This window comes from Podarcis melisellensis (assembly GCF_964234715.1).
Source record: "Podarcis melisellensis genome assembly, chromosome: 2".
In the NCBI taxonomy this organism is placed as follows: Eukaryota; Metazoa; Chordata; class Lepidosauria; order Squamata; family Lacertidae; genus Podarcis; species Podarcis melisellensis.
The window spans coordinates 27,437,891-27,456,189 of NC_138529.1; the positions used below are offsets into that span (position 1 = coordinate 27,437,891).

Sequence of the window (18,299 nt, forward strand, 5' to 3'; positions counted from 1 at the left end):
TACGTATTTTGTTGTACTTCATGAGATGGAGTACTAACAAGAATTCTTTCAAAGCGTTAATTCTATCACGCAATAACAAACTATCACTCAGCTTTGGAACACATTTTTAAAAGAAAAGCCTGGCTAGCTTCTCAGACACCTTTTAATTGAATAACTTTCTAAAGAAATGCCTGAAGTAACTGATATTATAGTTGAAGTCTTGTTTATTCTGTTATATTTTACTCCCAGGAAGATACATTTATCCTAAATAAGGCAAACATTTTTAAATATGATCCCTTTGAGATCCCAAGATGAAATTTTGCAGGTAACTCTTAGAAATATTAAATAATCAATACAACTTTTCTGGAAATTTTTAATCAGATTAATTTTTTTTAATCCCTTTTTTTAAAAAAAATTGAAATTTTGTAACTTATGTTTAAACTTTAGAGTAAGTCCATCGTGTGACATATCATATTAAAGACCATGAAGTTCTGAAAAGATTGGTGTTTTTAGTTTTCATATGAGTCCACAATGTGATGCAGCAGCAAGCAAGCAAGCAAGCAAGCAAACAAAAGCTAATGTTATTCTAGGCTGCATCAACAGCAATATAGTTTCCTGATGAAGGGAAGTAATAGTGCTGCTCTATTCTGCCTTGGTCAGACCACACCTGGAGTTCTGGGCGTCACAATTTAAGAAAGTTATTGACAAGCTGGAACATGTGCAGAGGAAGGTGACCTAGATGATAATGGGTCTGGAACCAAGCATTAAGAGGAACACTTGAGGGAGTTGAGTATGTTTAGCCTGAAGAAGAGACAACTGAGAGGTCATGTAGAAGATGGAACAAAACAAAAAAAATTCCTTCCAGTAGCACCTTAAAGACCAACTAAGTTAGTTCTTGGTATGAGCTTTCGTGTGCATGCACACTTCTTCAGATACCTGAAGAAGTGTGCATGCACACAAAAGCTCATACCAAGAACTAACTTAGTTGGTCTTTAAGGTGCTACTGGAAGGAATTTTTTTTGTTTTGACTATGGCAGACCAACACGGCTTCCTATCTGTAACTGGAAAGATGGAACAAGTTTGTGTTTTTTTGTTGTTTTTTTTGCTGCTCCAGAGAGTAGGCTCTGCACTACAGGGTTCAAACAGCAAGAAAGGAAAGTCTGACTAAACATTAGGAATAACTTTATGATAGTAAGAGCTGTTTTACAGTGGAACGGACTGCCTTAGGAGGTGGTTGATAGACTCTCCTTCACTGGAGGTTTTTTTAACAGCTGGTACGGTCATCTCTAAGGGACACAGGTGGCGCTGTGGGTTAAAGCCTCAGCGCCTAGGATTTGCCGATCGAAAGGTCGGCGGTTCGAATCCCTGCTGCGGGGTGTGCTCCCGCAGCTCGGTCCCAGCGCCTAGCAGTTCGAAAGCACTTCCGGGTGCAAGTAGATAAATAGGGACCGCTTACCAGCGGGAAGGTAAACGGCGTTTCCGTGTGCAGCTCTGGCTCGCCAGAGCAGCGATGTCACGCTGGCCATGTGACCTGGAAGTGTCTTCGGACAGCGCTGGCCCCTGGCCTCTTGAGTGAGATGGGCGCACAACCCCAGAGACTGTCAAGACTGGCCCGTACGGGCAGGGGTACCTTTACCTTTACCTTACGGTCATCTCTCTTAATACGGATGCGGGTGGCGCTGTGGTCTAAACCACTGAGCCTCTTGGTCAGTGGTTCGAATCCCCACGACGGGGTGAGCTCCCGTTGCTCGGTCCCAGCTCCTGCCAACCTAGCAGTTCAAAAGCAGCCCAAAAGTGCAAGCAGATAAATGGGTACTGCTCCGGTGGGAAGGTAAACGGCATTTCCGAGCACTGCTCTGGTTTTGCCAGAAGCAGCTTAGTCATGCTGGCCACATGACCCAGAAAAACTGTCTGCGGACAAACAGCCTGTGAAGCGAGATGAGCGCCGCAACCCCAGAGTCATCCGCAACTGGACTTAACTGTCAGGGGTCCTTTATCTCTCAGGGATCCTAGGCAACTAGGATGATGAAAGGTCTAGAAACCAAGCCTTATGAGGAATGGTTGAAGGAGCTGGGTATGTTTGGCCTGGAAAAGGGGAGACTGAGAGGAGCTATGATAGCCATCTTCAGATATCTAAAGGGCTGTCACATGGTGGGTGGAGCAAGCTTGTTGTCTCCTGCTCTGGAGGGTAGGACTCAAACCAATGGATTCAAGTTAGAAGAAAGGAGATTCCGACTACAGGAAGAACTTTCTGACAGAGCTGTTCAGCTGTGCAACGGTCTCCCCCAGGGGGTTGTGGACTTTCCTTCCTTGGAGGTTTTTAAGCAGAGGTTGGATGGCCATCTGTCATGGATGCTTTAGCTGAGATTCCTGCATTGCACTAGACTAGACAACCCTCGTTGTAGAGTGGCTTCCGACTCTACAACTCTCTGATTCTACTGCTTCCAGATTCCTTGGAGGAAGCCATGTCTGTTTAAAGCGGCATCATAGATATATGGAGTAAATATGGCCTTGGCTAGACGCACCTATGTCCCTGTCACAATCACATGGGCCCTCTTAGCAGAATGGGCAAAAGAAGTCGTGTGGGTCCCTGTGGTGTGGCCCTTTGGTTCTCTGGGGCCCTGGCACACCCCATTCCCAGAGGGCCACATGCAACACAATCATGGCCTTTCCTCCGCTTGCTGCCCTCTTCAAGCTCCCCTACAAACCGACCATAATTAGCCAGCGCTATTCAGGTCTAACGGTACAGAGTTTACCTCCTCCAACTAATGTGTGCATATCACTCCTAATCGGTCTCCATGACAACGTTGTTTGACATCTTGGCTAGCTAGCGTAGGTTTTATACATATATATCCAAATACACCCACTTCCACAACAGTTGGGTGGTTTTTCGTTCTACAGCAGCTAATTCCCCTGTCTGTAATTAAGACAAGAGGCATTGCTCCAGAAGAACACAGCATCAAGCCCAGCTCAGGTTCAGCCATTTTGGGGTGTTTCTCGAGCATACTTAACTTGGAAGTAAGGTCCCATGAAAGAAGTGGGCTCCATAGATTTATTTAAGTATGTGACAGAGTAATCAGATTTTCTTGATGGTGAGCTGTTCAATAGTCAAACATTGCCATACAAACTGCACGATAATGTGCATTCATTGCTGGATTCAGGTGTCTTTTCGTGGTGCTGTACACACATTATTATTATTATTATTATTATTATTATTATTATTATACCCTGCCCGTCTGACTGGCTCACCCAAGCCACTCTGGACGGCTTTCAGCATATGCAGAAACATAATAAAACATCAAAACATCAAACATTAAAAACTTCCCTATACAGGGCTGCTGACAGATACCTTCTAAAGGTTGTATAGTTACTTATCTCAACTGATGGGAGGGCGTTCCACAGGGCAGGTGCCACTACCGAGAAGGCCCTCTGCCTGGTTCCCTGTAACCTTACTTCTCACAGTAAGGGAACTGCCAGAAGGCCCTCGGTGCTAGACCTCAGTGTCCGGGCTGAACGATGGGGTTGGAGACACTGTTAGAAAACACCCTGGGGTGCCCCTGCAGCCCCTGAACTCCGAACGTCCCCCGGTACGCGCAGCTCTAGAAAAGGCATTTCCCTTCTTCTCCAGTGTGCTTCAGTAACATATATAAAATGATATATGCACACTAATCTTCTAGCATAACACAGCAAGAAGCGGGAGACATCATAGAGCTAATCTATGTATTTATCTACACACTATGTACAGACAAAGGAGTCATGGTGTCCTCTCTCTCCAGCTCCGAGAGAACAAGAACAAGTAAAAGCAAAAGTACAGTACAATAGTACATACAGCGGAAGAGATAAGACTGTCTTCCTTTCCCACACTGTTCCCAGACAGGCGTGTTGTTTACACCAATCTCATCTGCAGCATCGGAGGTGTGAAATACTAACAGACACTCCTTCAGGTATACTGGGCGGTGGCCGTTTAGGGCTTTAAAGGTCAGCACCAAAACTTTTAATTGTGCTCGGAAACACACTGGGAGCTAATATTGGTCTTTCAGGACCCGTGGCCTGAAAGCCACATTCTGCTCCAGCTGCCACATTCTGGATGAGTTGCAGTTTCTGAGTCACCTTCAAAGTCATCCCCACATTGTCCTTGTCTCATACTATTGGTCAATCCAAAGTACATTCTGCTGGGACGGAGAATTTACTTTTCCAATATGCATGGGTACACAGAGAGTACTTTCCCCAGGTCACCTCCTACTGGGGCAGACCTAGTGACATGGCAGGGCTGGGCCACTTGCCCTCACCATGTTTAACTTGCCTGTGAATGAAATAGGATGCATTGCAGTAACTGAGCTGCCTCCGTATACTGATATATATACCTACGGTATATCAGTACATCGACACACCAGTTTCCAGTCCCGCTCTTTCGAAAGACAGTGATAAATAATTTGGTTTTGGTTTTGGTTTTTTAAAAAAGAAAAGTCTGTGGGAACGCTAATTGAGGGGTGGGGAATAGAGAACACCACTGCTCACTAGTTCGAAACCGTGCCCACCTGTGTGTATGGACAACATGGATTCCGCTTTGGATGACATTGTTGCACGAAGGTGTGTACAATTGCAAACTGCTATGCACAAAAACGCACTGTGGAAAAGCAACCCCTCTTCACAAAGCCTTGTAGGTTTTCAAACAAAACCGATCAAGTGGATCTCCTACATCCCAACTCACTGATTCCATTTAAGGATGCAACCTTCACGTTTTTAGCTAGCATCCCCACCCCACGCTGCCCCGAATTTAAAAACAAAACAAAGCTGGAAACACAACATATATATGTGAAAGCCACATATACTACTGAATTTGTTCTTTTTTAATCATATGATTTGTAAGCAGAAGATGCTGAGAGAAGTTTGCTATGGTATTAGCTTTGTTTCGCATCTCTGACAGCTCTTGCCATAGTGAGCCTAGAAAACATGGTTATTTAAATCATAATAAAAAAGGTAAGATACTATGCTTGCATTAGTTCAATTCTGTTGGTGAGATTTAGCCCCATCTTTTCCTCATCCTGCTGCTTTTTGACCTCCATTGCCCAGATATGGTTGCTGTGTCGCAGTGCTGAAGTGACTGTAGACGTGACAACTGGGAGAATCCCCTTTTTAGGGTTTAGAGAAGATAGTAGCTTTAAGAAGCAACCCGATCCCTCCAGAGGATCCCTCCCTTGTCTGCTTTCTTCATTCCTACTAATAATGCACAATGCCTCAAGGCTTTGTTTACACTTTCTACCCAGTCCTGCTTTCTCCTTGACTCTTCTTCAGCTTCATGTCTCTCTCTGCTATCTATTTGTTTCCTCAGGTTTCTGCTTTTAAGGCAACTGGCTCCTTCCTTTAGCTGCTCTGTCTCTTGACCCAGGGCTGGCGTCAGAGGTAGGCAAAGCTGGGCGCCGGCCTCGGCCCACGTTCCTGCAAGAGGCCGGTGTTGACCCTCCAAGCCTCTTCTGCTTCCCACTTTCTGGGCCTGTTCACCCACCGTTTCTGAGCCTAGAAACAGCGAGCAGAGCACGGAGGAATACCCTTCATGCGCCTTGCACATTCCTTCTGGACAGTTGTGTCGACTGGGCCCACAGAAAGAGGGGGAAAGGAATGGGCAGTGATGAGGAAGAGGGAGAGGTCCACTCAGGGCATCTTGCTGCCCAAAGGCCCTCCAAACTCTAGAGCCATCATAGGCTTGGTCAGCCTCCCTAGTGCCCCTCTCTTTTCCCCCAGAGGAGAGAGCCTCTTTCCTTCTGGAGAGCCAGTGTGGTGTAGTGGTTAAGAGCGGTAATCTCGTAATCTGGTGAACCAGGTTTGCATCTCCACTCCTCCTCATGCAGCTGCTGGGTGACCTTGGGCTAGTCACACTTCTTTGAAGTCTCTCAGTCTCACTCACCTCACAGAGTGTTTGTTTTGGGGGAGGAAGGGAAAGGAGAATGTTAGCTGCTTTGAGACTCCTTTGGGTAATGATAAAGCGGGATATCAAATCCAAAATCTTCTTCTTCTTCTTACACACTATGATGTTCTTCCAACCCCTTGGCCTTCTGATCACTCTATCCTTGCATCAGTTCCTTTATGCACCTGTTTCCTCACAACTCATTCTGTGCAGCGGTTGTGATAGAAACACCAGCTGTATGAAATTGTGCATCTTACCCATTCAACAATCCATTGGAGTACTCAAGGAGAAATGCAGTTGTCTGCAACAGAAGCGTTACTGTTTTGTTTTAATTCTTTTGGCGTTAAAATATGAGTTAGGCAAGAAAAGTAAATTGGATCCAGAGAGCGACAGAAGAACCATACACAATGGACGTAGTCTTGAACTCACTTAGCAGGGGACCAGTATTTTGGTATGGTCAGTGAAATATTAAAATGTCTCCTGTGCTAGTACCAGCAGCATCCTGGGCTGCACAACCTTCAAGTCCTTACTATTGCTTCTCCTACCAATACTATGACCCATTCGCTGCCTTCTTTGCACCCTTCCTTCAACCTCCTTGCCTTCTGGCTTCTTCTCCTTTAATTCATCTCCATCCCATAACCTCTTTGCTGGCCTCAATTTATCCTCAGTTTTAACCCCATCGAAACAAACAACTTTCCCAGTCCTGCATAAACTCTAAACTGCAAACTGTTTGGTTCTTTTATTCCAATTCCAAGTCCCCACCACCAGCTACTTGGCCAGTGTGGAAGCTTTTGCTGCCACAAACACAATAGAATATGGAATATGGAAGCATTCTGGGCAAATGGTTTATTTTTCCGGAGGGAGGGCCAATGGGGTCATTTTAGGGCGGGGGATAATATTGCTACCATAGACTATCTAGCCACAGTTTACATGAGGGGGGCATGGGCCAGAAAGTGATGCCTTTTACCAGTTTTAAAGTCTGTTTGGCCCCTATTTCAGCATTGCTTGCTGCTCAGAGGACTTCTAAAGCCTAGCGCTTCTGGGAAGAGCTGTAAGGATTTATCTAGAAGATCCTGCAAAGTCAACTCTGACTGCAATTCTTTGCCCCATTTGGACAATACTCCTGCAATTTCCTCTCGGCGCATTATCCGCTCCTCATGGGATGCGATGGAGAGATCAGAGGGAAGGCCTTGTTGTATAGCTTTGTCGCTTCTCCCTATCTAAAGCAGGGAGTTGAAATTGACAATAGTCCTTTCTGAAATCCAGGCAAGATGTGCCCAGAGTGGAAAGCATGCAGCCTTCTCAAAAGCTGTGCCTTTTAAACAGGGGAAGGTCAACAAAATGGTGAGCGTTCTCATAGACATGGGGAGGGGGGAGGATGTTTTGCTATCGATCACCATTTTGGGGGCCTGAAAGCACTAGACCAGCATTCCCTTGCTGAGTGCTACATCGGAGAAGCTGTCAGCTTCCAATTATGTATTTACCTTGTGTTGTTATTCATTGGTGAGATCACTCACTGCATCACCAACCTGTGACATGAATTCTGTGCAACCATGCAACTGTGCAGCGGTTGTGATGGAAACACCAGCTGTATGAAATTGTGCATCTTACCCATTCAACAATCTGTGTGCCATTGGAGTACTCAAGGAGAAATGCAGTGGTCTGCAACAGAAGCGTTACTATTTTCTTTTAATTCTATTGGCGTTAAAATATGAGTAAGGCAAGTAAAGTAAATTAGATCTAGAGAGCAACAGAAGAACCATACACGATGGACGTAGTCTTCAACTCACTTAGCAGGGAAACACTATTTTGGTATGGTCAGTGAAATGTTAAAATGTCTCCTATGCTAGTACCAGCAGCATCCTGGGCTGCATAATCTTTCCTCAACCTTGCAGCTTGGCATCACCGTGCTGTGGTCTAAACCACTGAGCCTCTTGGGTTTGCTGAAGGGAAGGTAAGCGGTTCGAATCCCCGTGACGGGGTGAGCTCCCGTTGCTCGGTCCCAGCTCCTGCCAACCTAGCAGTTCGAAAGCATGCCAGTGCAAGTAGATAAATAGGTACCACTGCAGGAAGCTAAATGGCATTTCCGTGTGCTCTGACTTCTATCACAATATCCCGTTGCGCCAGAAGCAGTTTGCTGGCCACATGACCTGGAAAGCTGTCTGTGGACAAACGCCGCCACCATCAGCCTGAAAGTGAGATGAGCAGAGCAACCCCATAGTCACCTTTCACTGGACATAACCATCCAGGGGTCCTTTGCCTTTTACCTTTGCCTGCCCCTCCATTCATATTCACATATATAAATCCCCTGCATGGCCTTTTATCGCATTTTCCGAGAAGCAGGGCTGAGACAAGCAGCAGCTCACCTCCTCAGATAGCTCAGTCGGTTGAGCATGAGACTCTTTATCTCGGGGTCATGGGTTTGAGCCCCACATTGCGTGAAAGATTCCTTGAATTGCTGGGAGTTTAACTAGATGATCCTCATGGGTCCTTCCCACTCCACAGTTCTGTGATTCTATATGGGATACACTTGGGAAGACAGGCGAACTAATACCAGTGTACTGGAAGAAGCAAAGATCACCAGTGTTGAAGCAATGATTCTTCAACATCATCTTCGATGGACTTGTCATGTTGTGCGGATGGCTGATGATCGTCTTCCAAAGCAACTACTCTATTCCGAACTTTAAAATGGAAAGTGCAATGCTGGTGGTCAACAAAAGAGGTTTAAAGACTGTCTCAAGGCAAATATTTTAAAAATGTAGTATAAATACTGACAACTGGGAAACACTAGCCTGTGAGCGCTCCAGTTGGAGAACAGCCTTTACCAAAGGTGTCATGGGCTTTGAAGATACTCAAACTCAGGACACAAGGGAGAAACGTGCTGAGAGGAAGGCACGCTTGGCAAATCCATACCGTGATCAATTCCCGCCTGGAAACCAATGTCCCCACTGTGGAAAGACGTGTGGATACAGAATTGGCCTCCACAGTCACTCACGGACTCAATGTTAAAACCGTGTTTATGGAAGACAATCTTACTTGGCTATGAGTGGTCGCCAAAGAAGAAGAAACATCCAAGGAAAAGAAGATAAGGGAGCTCTGTTGGAATGATGAAGGGTTGTCCTTTACAGGGCACATCTTGCAAGTTAGCAGCCTTTTCTTCTTCTTCTTCCTTTTTTGGTCCCAATTTTATACCGATGCAATAAAGAGAGACAGATAAAGCAAAACACAGCTTGTGGACGGGAGGAAAAGAAAATGAGAAACAGGAAAGTAGGGGGAGAAACAAGTCTGCGATTCACCAAGTCTCACGCTTGAGCCTCCCAAGAACCAACCTATGAGTCTTTCAAAGAGGAAGGCCATACACCTCCGTTTCCCTGATAGTGCCACTCATCAACACATTTGGGAGGCAGTGAGTAGCCCTCACAGGTGGAAAGATGAGAGGTAGCAGCTATAGCAGCATCTGAACAGCCACCCAGCTAGCGTCAATGAGGAAACGAACGGAAACAAAAGGAGGAAGGGATGATTGGGACATTTGCCGCTCCCCTCAAGGAGCTGCAACATTATTATTTTTTGACAAAATTGGAGAGGGAGGCCAGCTTGCTTATTCATATCTGCCATGGCTGTTCTGCCCCTGATCTTGTCAGTTTGTAAATGCCATTTCTGTTATCATCTCCTTCTATTTTACACGCATCTTCCTGCTCTTCGGAGATGCTCCTCTTGTGATTTCCCCATCGTGCAGGTGGCGGTGATTCTCTGCCAGGTTGTCAGACATAAAAAATCACAGGATTAGTTATAATACGGAGCTTGATGGATTTATGGGTGGCATCTTACAAGGGGCTGGGCCACTAGTGCGTAGGAAGGAGGCTCCTTTTGTAAGCTAGTACTACTTCAATCGAGTTGCCTGCAGAGGTCACAGAAGAATTTCTGCTCAAATCTATCCTGTGAGTTCCTGCCCCACCCCCCTTTTTGTGTTTTGTTTTGCACTGTTTCTTTTCCAAGGCAATTCTTCTCAAAGTATTAGGCAGGTCTCCATAAGGAAACATGGACTATTGCCAAGGCAGGCAAATGAATGGGCCAGGAAGCACAACGCAAGCCACGCCTTCCTGCTTGGTGCAATAGATTGTCTAATAGCTACCCTGCATACTGAGTCTCGCTTTCGACACAAGAGTTTGCATCTCTAAGAGCCACTGTTTTAGAGGGACTTGCCCTTTAGAGAGATAAATTGCCCCTTTGTGGAGGGGTATGTGCATGAATGATGGGGGCAGGGAAGGAGTAATAGGAGTGCCCCAATTGGCAGGGTTATTATGGGTATTTTAGATATGCTGTAAGCCAACCAGAGTGGCTGGGGGAACCCAGCCAGTGGGTGGGGTATAAATAATAAACTTATTATTATTATGGTGCTGTGGGTTAAACCACAGAGCCTAGGACTTGCTGATTAGAGGTCGGCAGTTCGAATCCCCACAACGGGGTGAGCTCCCATTGCTTGGTCCCTGCTCCTGCCAACCTAGCAGTTCAAAAGCATGTCAAAGTACAAGTAGATAAATAGGTACCGCTCCGGCGGGAAGGTAAACGGCGTTTCCGTGCGCTGCTCTGGTTCGCCAGAAGCGGCTTAGTCATGCTGGCCACATGACTGTACGCCGGCTCCCTCGGCCAATAAAGCGAGATGAGCGCCGCAACCCCAGAGTCGGCCATGACTGGACCTAATGGTCAGGGGTCCCTTTACCTTTAAGGCCAAGCCTTACCTTTACCTTGGAGATGGCCAAGTCAGGTAAGGAGATGGGGCAACAGATGTCTCAAGGCTGTTGCCCTTCCTTGGCCACTTCCTGTCCATCAAGGTTTGAGTTGCCGTGCCAGCTTGCCATCCCAACTGATGGTGCTGTTGCTCAATCATAGAATTGTAGAATTGGAAGAGACCCTCAGGGCCATTTATTCCGACCCCCTGCAATGCTGGAATCACATTATAAAACACCCTGATTATGGATGAGGAGGTTGACTTGGTTTGCATTACCGAGACATGGGTGGGCCAAAAGGGCCTGGCCCAGCTGTGTCCACATGGATCTGCAATACAGTCCCAGCTAGGGGTGCCAGAAAATCCCAGTGGCAATGGAAACGGCTGCAGAAATTGCTACTGATCACATAGTCAGTCATTGTTACTCCATGCGAATGTAAGCAGCATTTGTTGGCATCAGATCCTTCCCCCCAAATATTATGTAATTATTGTTGTTGTTTAGTCGTTTAGTCGTGTCCGACTCTTCATGACCCCATGGACCAGAGTACGCCAGGCACTCCTGTCTTCCACTGCCTCCCGCAGTTTGGTCAGACTCATGCTGGTAGCTTCAAGAACACTGTCCAACCATCTCGTCCTCTGTCGTCCCCTTCTCCTTGTGCCCTCCATCTTTCCCAACATCAGGGTCTTTTCCAGGGAGTCTTCTCTTCTCATGAAGTGGCCAAAGTATTGGAGCCTCAGCTTCACGATCTGTCCTTCCAGTGAGCACTCAGGGCTGATTTCCTTCAGAATGGAGAGGTTTGATCTTCTTGCAGTCCATGGGACTCTCAAGAGTCTCCTCCAGCACCATAATTCAAAAGCCTCAATTAATTAATGGTGTTATTGAAGAGAGGATTCTTCACCTATCTCAGCCGCGAAGGAAGGCAGGGGCAGGGGGGGCGCACTGGGCATCTGGGGGGATTACAGGGTGGCACAGGGGGCTGTAGGGCTGCTGGGCATCACCAGGGACTGCAGAATAGCAGGGGAGCTGCAGGGCAGCACAGGGGTTGCTGGGCATCTCAGTCTTTTCTCACACGGTGCCTCACAAAGTTGTCACAGCAGGCTGCTGAAGGTCCAAATGGCCCCCATTTGGGTTTGGTCTATCCGGCACCCTAATCGGCTTTTCTACGTGGCTATCCAGAAAAGCAACGAAGTTGCGGAAGTGTGCTATTTTTTCACCTCCTTTGCCGGCCCAGGGCAACCACGATTATACACTCAAACCTGTGCTCTGTCAAATATGCTATGAAATGTACGTCCGTCCTCTGGTCTGTTTCATTGCTTGCCATTCCCTGGAATAGTAGGGAGATGCACAAGCTGTACAGTGCCTAAGAGAGTACAGTGGTACCTCGGGTTACAGACGCTTCAGGTTACAGACACTTCAGGTTACTGACTCCACTAACCCAGAAATAGTACCTCAGGTTAAGAACTGTGCTTCAGGATGAGAACAGAAATCGTGCAGCAGCAGCGTGGCAGCAGCAGGAGGCCCCATTAGCTAAAGTGGTACGTCAGGTTAAGAACAGTTTCAGGTTAAGAACGGACCTCCGGAACGAATTAAGTTCTTAACCAGAGGTACCACTGTACTCAGGAGTGATGGAGTCCAAGGCTTTTCCCATCTCACAGTTCCATAGCGAGACCATCTGCCATGACAGTCAGAAACTCTTCAAAGCATTCAGGAATCCTTCTGATTCCATTCATCTCTGGGGACAAACCATCTGAATTGGTCCCCTACACCTGCAGGGGGGGAACTGCCACTGCCAAACCAATCCTCACCATGGAATGAACCATCTGTGGCAATGGGGATGATCGTTTCCAATCAATTCTGCTGCAGAAACTGGGCCGAGAGTGCAGCTTGCCAATGATGTACTGAGATAGCGCTAAGGTTGTCATGGCGGCCATTAAGTCCTGAGCTGAGCCAGATAAGGCAGCCATAGTGTGAATTTTCTCCAAAACCACCTCTGAGCTCACCTCCACCAGCTCAGGCAGAGGAGGTCGTTGGGCAGTGGGGTGGGTGATACAAAATCCCTGTATTGTTTCTTTGGCTCAACACCAGAAGCAAATCTCCAAATCCACCTGCCTAATATATGGGTCTCCTGGTCAGAAAGTTGGAATTTCTATGAAGGGTGCCTTCCCTCCCCCCTCACGCCAATCATCCAACCTGTGTTGGAGTTAGGGATGTAACATGCTGTCAATTTCCTTGCTAACATGCATTCGTTAAAGAAAGGACATTCTCCATCTCGCTGCTGCTTGCATTTAGCATCGCAAACCACAATTCAGTTCGTTTTGTTTTTTCACTGCTGAGTCTTTACATAATTAATATCATCATGTTTTCCTTTCGTATTGGCTCTAGAGGCAGACATGCCTTATCCCCTCAGGAGGCTAAAGCGATGCCCAGCACAACTACCTGTGGCGGAGAGAGCTTCCATATGTCTGATGCTCAGGCAGGGGCAAATACTGATGACTGAGCAAACGTCTTACATTTTGGAGGAAAAGAAATTGCAGTTATAGTGCAAACCTAGATATGTCTGCTCAGAAGTGCCATGGAATTCAATGGTACTTATTCCCAGTACTGTAAGTGCATAGGATTGCGGCCTTAAATATTTAACAGTTTTATTAATAAGTCTTATTACAGTGGTACCTCGGGTTACAGACGCTTCAGGTTACAGACGCTTCAGGTTACAGACTCCACTAACCCAGAAACAGTACCTCGGGTTAAGAACTTTGCTTCAGGATGAGAACAGAAATCGTGCTCTGGCGGTGCAGCAGCAGCAGGAGACCCCATTAGCTAAAGTGGTGCCTCAGGTTAAGAACAGATTCAGGTTAAGAACAGACCTCCAGAACGAATTAAGTTCTTAACCCGAGGTACCATTGTATAATAAAGCTATACGGTTCTTTGTTGCTGTCATAGACTAATAATGTTTTCATTCTGGATCTTCAAAAAAAGCAGCGATGTCAAAGTTATTATTTATTGATTAAATTTATATCCCACCGGCTCCAGGGTGCCAAGGCTCTGTGGGCCCCCTCAATATATTTTTTTAGCCCACCCCCCCTTGTTGAGGCCAAATGTGGAGCCAAGTGCAGAGCAATGTCAGGATGTTGCGCGTGCGATATCAGGACATCGCATCGGGGTCCCTCAGTGTTATTTGGAAGATGGCGCATCTGCTTCCCAAGGAGTCCTAACCCCATAAGTGGTTTAGAAAGAACAGCATGACATCACATGATGAAGGACGCCCCTCTATTTTAGAAATCCCCTAACTACTTGCTCTGTTTATGGAAGGAGCTCCAGCCTAAGATGTGGTTTGGAAGGCACAACATCCCTGAGGTGCAACATCTTGGACACATTGGGAACAAAACTTTTCTGTTTTAGGAATCCACCATTCACCTGCTCTGTTTCTGGAAGGAAGCGTTTAGAGCCCTGAAAGGTTCGTCTTGGTCAGATAGGCCAATAGCGTAGGAACCCCTGCCAACGCCTGGGGCAGAGCTTTTTTTTAAGAGGCCAAAGTAGTTGAGATTTTCTTTTTAGGAATCGAAGATGGAGTTTTTTGCGCACATGTACACACCACATGCATACAGACTAAAGACACACAAGCATCTCTCTGCCCAAGTCCATCTCTTCTTCTCTCTCACAGACCACACATTCACACTTCCACATGTCACACTTCCACATGTACCTCCCCCCCCGCTCACACATTCACAGACCTTTCCTTCTTACAGAACATACATACATACATACATACATACATACATACATACAGTGGTACCTCGGGTTACAGATGCTTCAGGTTACAGACGCTTCAGGTTACAGACTCCACTAACCCAGAAATAGTACCTCGGGTTAAGGACTTTACCTCAGGATGAGAACAGAAATCACGTGGCGGCAGTGCAGTGGCAGTGGGAGGCCCCATTAGCTAAAGTGGTACCTCAGGTTAAGAACAGTTTCAGGTTAAGAACGGACCTCCAGAACTAATTAAGTTCTTAACCCGAGGTATCACTGTACATACATACATACATACATACATACATACATACATACAGTATATATCCCCTCTGTCTCAGTCTCTGTCTCTGACTACATGTGCATCCCTTCCTCTATCACAAACAACAATATCCACAGGATTTTTTCCAAGGGGGAAGGGCATTTTTTTCCTTGGTAGTGGGGGCCAAAGTAAAACACTGAAAACACTGGGTAGGCTAATTTCTCACAACAAAATGAGAAGAATTGTATCTGTACATTTTTGCTTCGCATTTCAGGTTCTAAGAATGCTAGAAACAGCATTTTGTTTTGTTAGAAATGAAAGCTGGGAAACTGGGAATTATTGTTCATCCTGGGGTCACTAAAGGCAGCCTTTATGGCACCTGAGGGCACCAGGTTGGCAACCCCTGCATTAACAGACTTGGTAGATACGCCATCAACTACAATAGCTAGAAGCAGGAATGTTCACATTCAGATTCAGCATAACTTATTGCCAAAAACTGGGAGCAAACAGCGAGGGGTGCCTGTATTCCTCATGCTCTGCTTCGAACACTTTTTCTGACACAGCTGCTCTGATTTGGCACGGCAGTTCTTTCATTCTGAAATCAATGCAGAATTGTGCTATTTTTTTATGACTGTTCTTTCCTTGGAGTAGAATTTCAGGTTTGCCAGAGGAAATTTTCCCTCCAGCTCTGAGCGTAGAACTGCAGGACTCCACAAAAATACTTTATAGAAAATACTTGGAAGTTGAACAGCCTAGTTCCCGAACATTTTGGCTCCCGAACGTTGCAAACCCGGAAGTGACTGTTCCAGTTTGTGAACTATTTTTGGAAGCTGAGCGTCCAATGTGGCTTCCGCGACTTCCGATTTGCTGCAGGACCTTCCTGCAGCCAATCAGAGCCATGCTTTGGTTTTCGAATGTTTTGGAAGTTGAACGGACTTCCGGAATGGATTTCTCTTGCAGAACCTCCAGACTGTCCCATATTCTGATTGCTGCTCTAGCCTGTGATGCCCTAACACAATCTTGTGGCTTCTGTGGAAAATCTAAACAAAATTGTATCATCGGGGCATGTGAAGGGAAAAGACACCAGCATTTTATCTGGGCTAGCCTGAGTCAGCCTAACTGCGTTCTCTAACCACTCCACCCTAGCCAAAATTTCTTGATAGCACAATTGTTTGAGTTCAGGCCCACAGTCTCAAGACTTCCACCATGCACGTGGGTCTCGGCTGTTTCTCAAGTGTTGCTTGTTCTGCCATCTGAGTTATAGCAAAGGTGCTTCTCTTTTTGAATTCAGTAACTCTTTGTCCTCCGCAAACACGCTAAGGAATAGTCATCAGCGGAGCAATTGGGCTCCTGCGCACGTCTCCTGCCATTTTTCTCCTTTTCGTTGAACGCAGAACTCTCCTGGCGTCAGACAGATGCCTGGCAGGGCCCAATGAAGAAACTCAATGAGGATTTTCCAACATAAATTAAAACAAATTGCATTTTTATATCGCAAATAAGGGCAGTTTTATAGTTTTTATTGCATAACAACCATTAATGAAGTGCAGTTTCAGGAGGCCTTAATTGCTCAGAGACTAAAGTTCAATTCATATCTTCAGCGCACACTAGAAAGATGCAATGTGTCATTGGTCACGTATCTGGCATATTAGAAATGTAAATAAATTTATGGTCACTATTAGGAAAATGGGAGAGAAGGGGCTCTATTTATCCCATCTATGTATGTTAAAAAAAAAAGGTGGTTAAACAGCGCAGGAATAAAAACTCTGAGGAGAAAAACAAAGAACCAGGAGGACTTTTATAATATCTGCACCCACTGAAAAGGGCCAAATATATGCTCAAGACTAACAGCACATAGACTTTATCTTAAGGAACTGACACCCTCGGGAATTAGATGGAACTTTAGGACAGTTAAGGCAGGAATAGTTGGGTTTTTTTAACATGCTCTGCTCCCATTTGGCAAACTGTCTTAAAAATCTGAAGTATGGAGCAGTGACAGATTCTGGAAGATGTGGACAGTCTCCATAATCCTTTCTTCTAGGTGAACCAATGACTCAATATGAGATGTGTATCCCAGGATCCTTTGCAGAGCCAAACAGTTATCTGGGTCCAAACTCCCAGGCTGTCCATAGTTAGGCAGCACCCAGGAGTTTAACTGCAGCATCCTCAGTGACCTTGTAAAGCATCTCTTGAACTTAAGAAGGTGTACTGTTGCAAGTATTGGGGACCTCCAGCCCATGGCAATATTTGACTCACTAGGACTCCATTTGGCTTGAGATCCCATTTTCAAAAAAACACACGGCCACTTGCTCCACTCGTGATGTACTATCAGTGGAGGAGCAAGACGATCGGGCACCTGGGGCGGGGTGCTTGCCCTGCGCCCAGGGGCAGGGCCAGCCGGGGCAGGATGCTCCATGGGGCCTCCGAGGAATCTGCCTGCCTCCTCCCACTCAGCCGCCCTACAGTTGAGGAGGAAGAAGAGTTTGGATTTGATATCCCACTTTATCAGTACCCGAAGGAGTCTCAAAGCGGCTAACATTCTCCATTCCCTTCCTCCCCCACAACAAACACTCTGTGAGGTGAGTGAGGCTGAGAGACTTCAGAGAAGTGTGACTAGCCCAAGGTCACCCAGCAGCTGCATGTGGAGGAGCAGGGAAGCGAACCCAGTTCACCAGATTACGAGTCTACCACACTTAACCACTACACTACACTAGCTCTCAATTTGGGCCACCGCGTCACGCCCAGGAGAGATCTGTGGCTCGGGCACGCTGCAGGCCCTGCAGTGAATTGCGCCCGGCATTTTGTCACCCCCTCAGTGGTGACACCCGGGGCAACCCGCCCACACCCCTTCCTCCGCCCCTGTGTACTATGTGTTGTGGGGCAGGTAAAGAAGCAGCTGGATTTGCTGCTCAGATGGCTGGTTTCTGCTGAAAGCAGGATTGAACTTCCTGCTCCTCCGCCACTGCACAGGGAGTTTAATTCTATTTGGTTCAAGTGTGCAAGAGAGCTCCCAATAGGAAATTCACACACAAACCCTGAAGAAAGCGTGACTGAATTTGTTATGTACTGAAGTTCTCACCCTGGGCCAGCAGGGGGGATACTGTAGATAATTTTCACTCAGGTCCACATATGCAAATAAGGAATTGAAAGTGACGTTCAGTGACTGGATAGTTATAGAAAGTTGTTACTGTTGCATTCTAGTGGAGCTCTATAAAAGCAGGCTGGCTGAACCCTTCAGTTCAGTTCAGTTCTGGCCTGTGAATAAACAAGAGCTGTTGAAGAATTGCTGTGTCGTCTGATATGTTCACCCACAACTTAACAGAATTCCCCATGGATCAGCTGATGCACACCCCTGTGGAAAGCACAAATCTGCACTGATTTCAGAATGAAAGCCGATTTACAATGGAGTTCAATCCCCATTGGTCACTGTCTCCTCCCACCCCTGCTGCCCACCTTTGACAGGTGGGCAGGACCAACTGCTTTTCAATCACCTGACCATATTATGACACGAGATGATTGACAGGTGAGTGTTCCCACCTAGTTTTCAAACTGGGCGGGGGGGGGGGAGAGAGAGATAAACATCTTGCCCACCAGGCCAAAAAAGATTCCCCACCCAAACGCTATTAGATTGGAGCAAACCATTTGTCTAATCCACATCCTGTTTCTATCAGTGGTCAGCCAG

The 18,299-nt window shown here is 46.5% G+C and overlaps 2 long non-coding RNA genes across 3 annotated transcripts in view; one reads left to right on the top strand and one right to left on the bottom strand.

Annotated features, from left to right (window-relative positions):
* Positions 1-18,299, top strand: part of LOC309363603 — a 61,768-nt gene that overhangs the window by 38,450 nt on the left and 5,019 nt on the right. The window lies entirely within an intron of this gene.
* Positions 1-18,299, bottom strand: part of LOC309363551 — a 65,619-nt gene that overhangs the window by 22,069 nt on the left and 25,251 nt on the right. Inside the window, exon 2 of one of the 2 annotated variants that reach the window (XR_014165385.1) lies at positions 15,896-16,039. The exons of the other annotated variant lie outside the window; for it this stretch is intronic. This is a non-coding gene — a long non-coding RNA (uncharacterized lncRNA). Of the gene's footprint in view, positions 1-15,895; positions 16,040-18,299 lie in introns of those variants that run through there. 2 annotated transcript variants of the gene reach the window in all.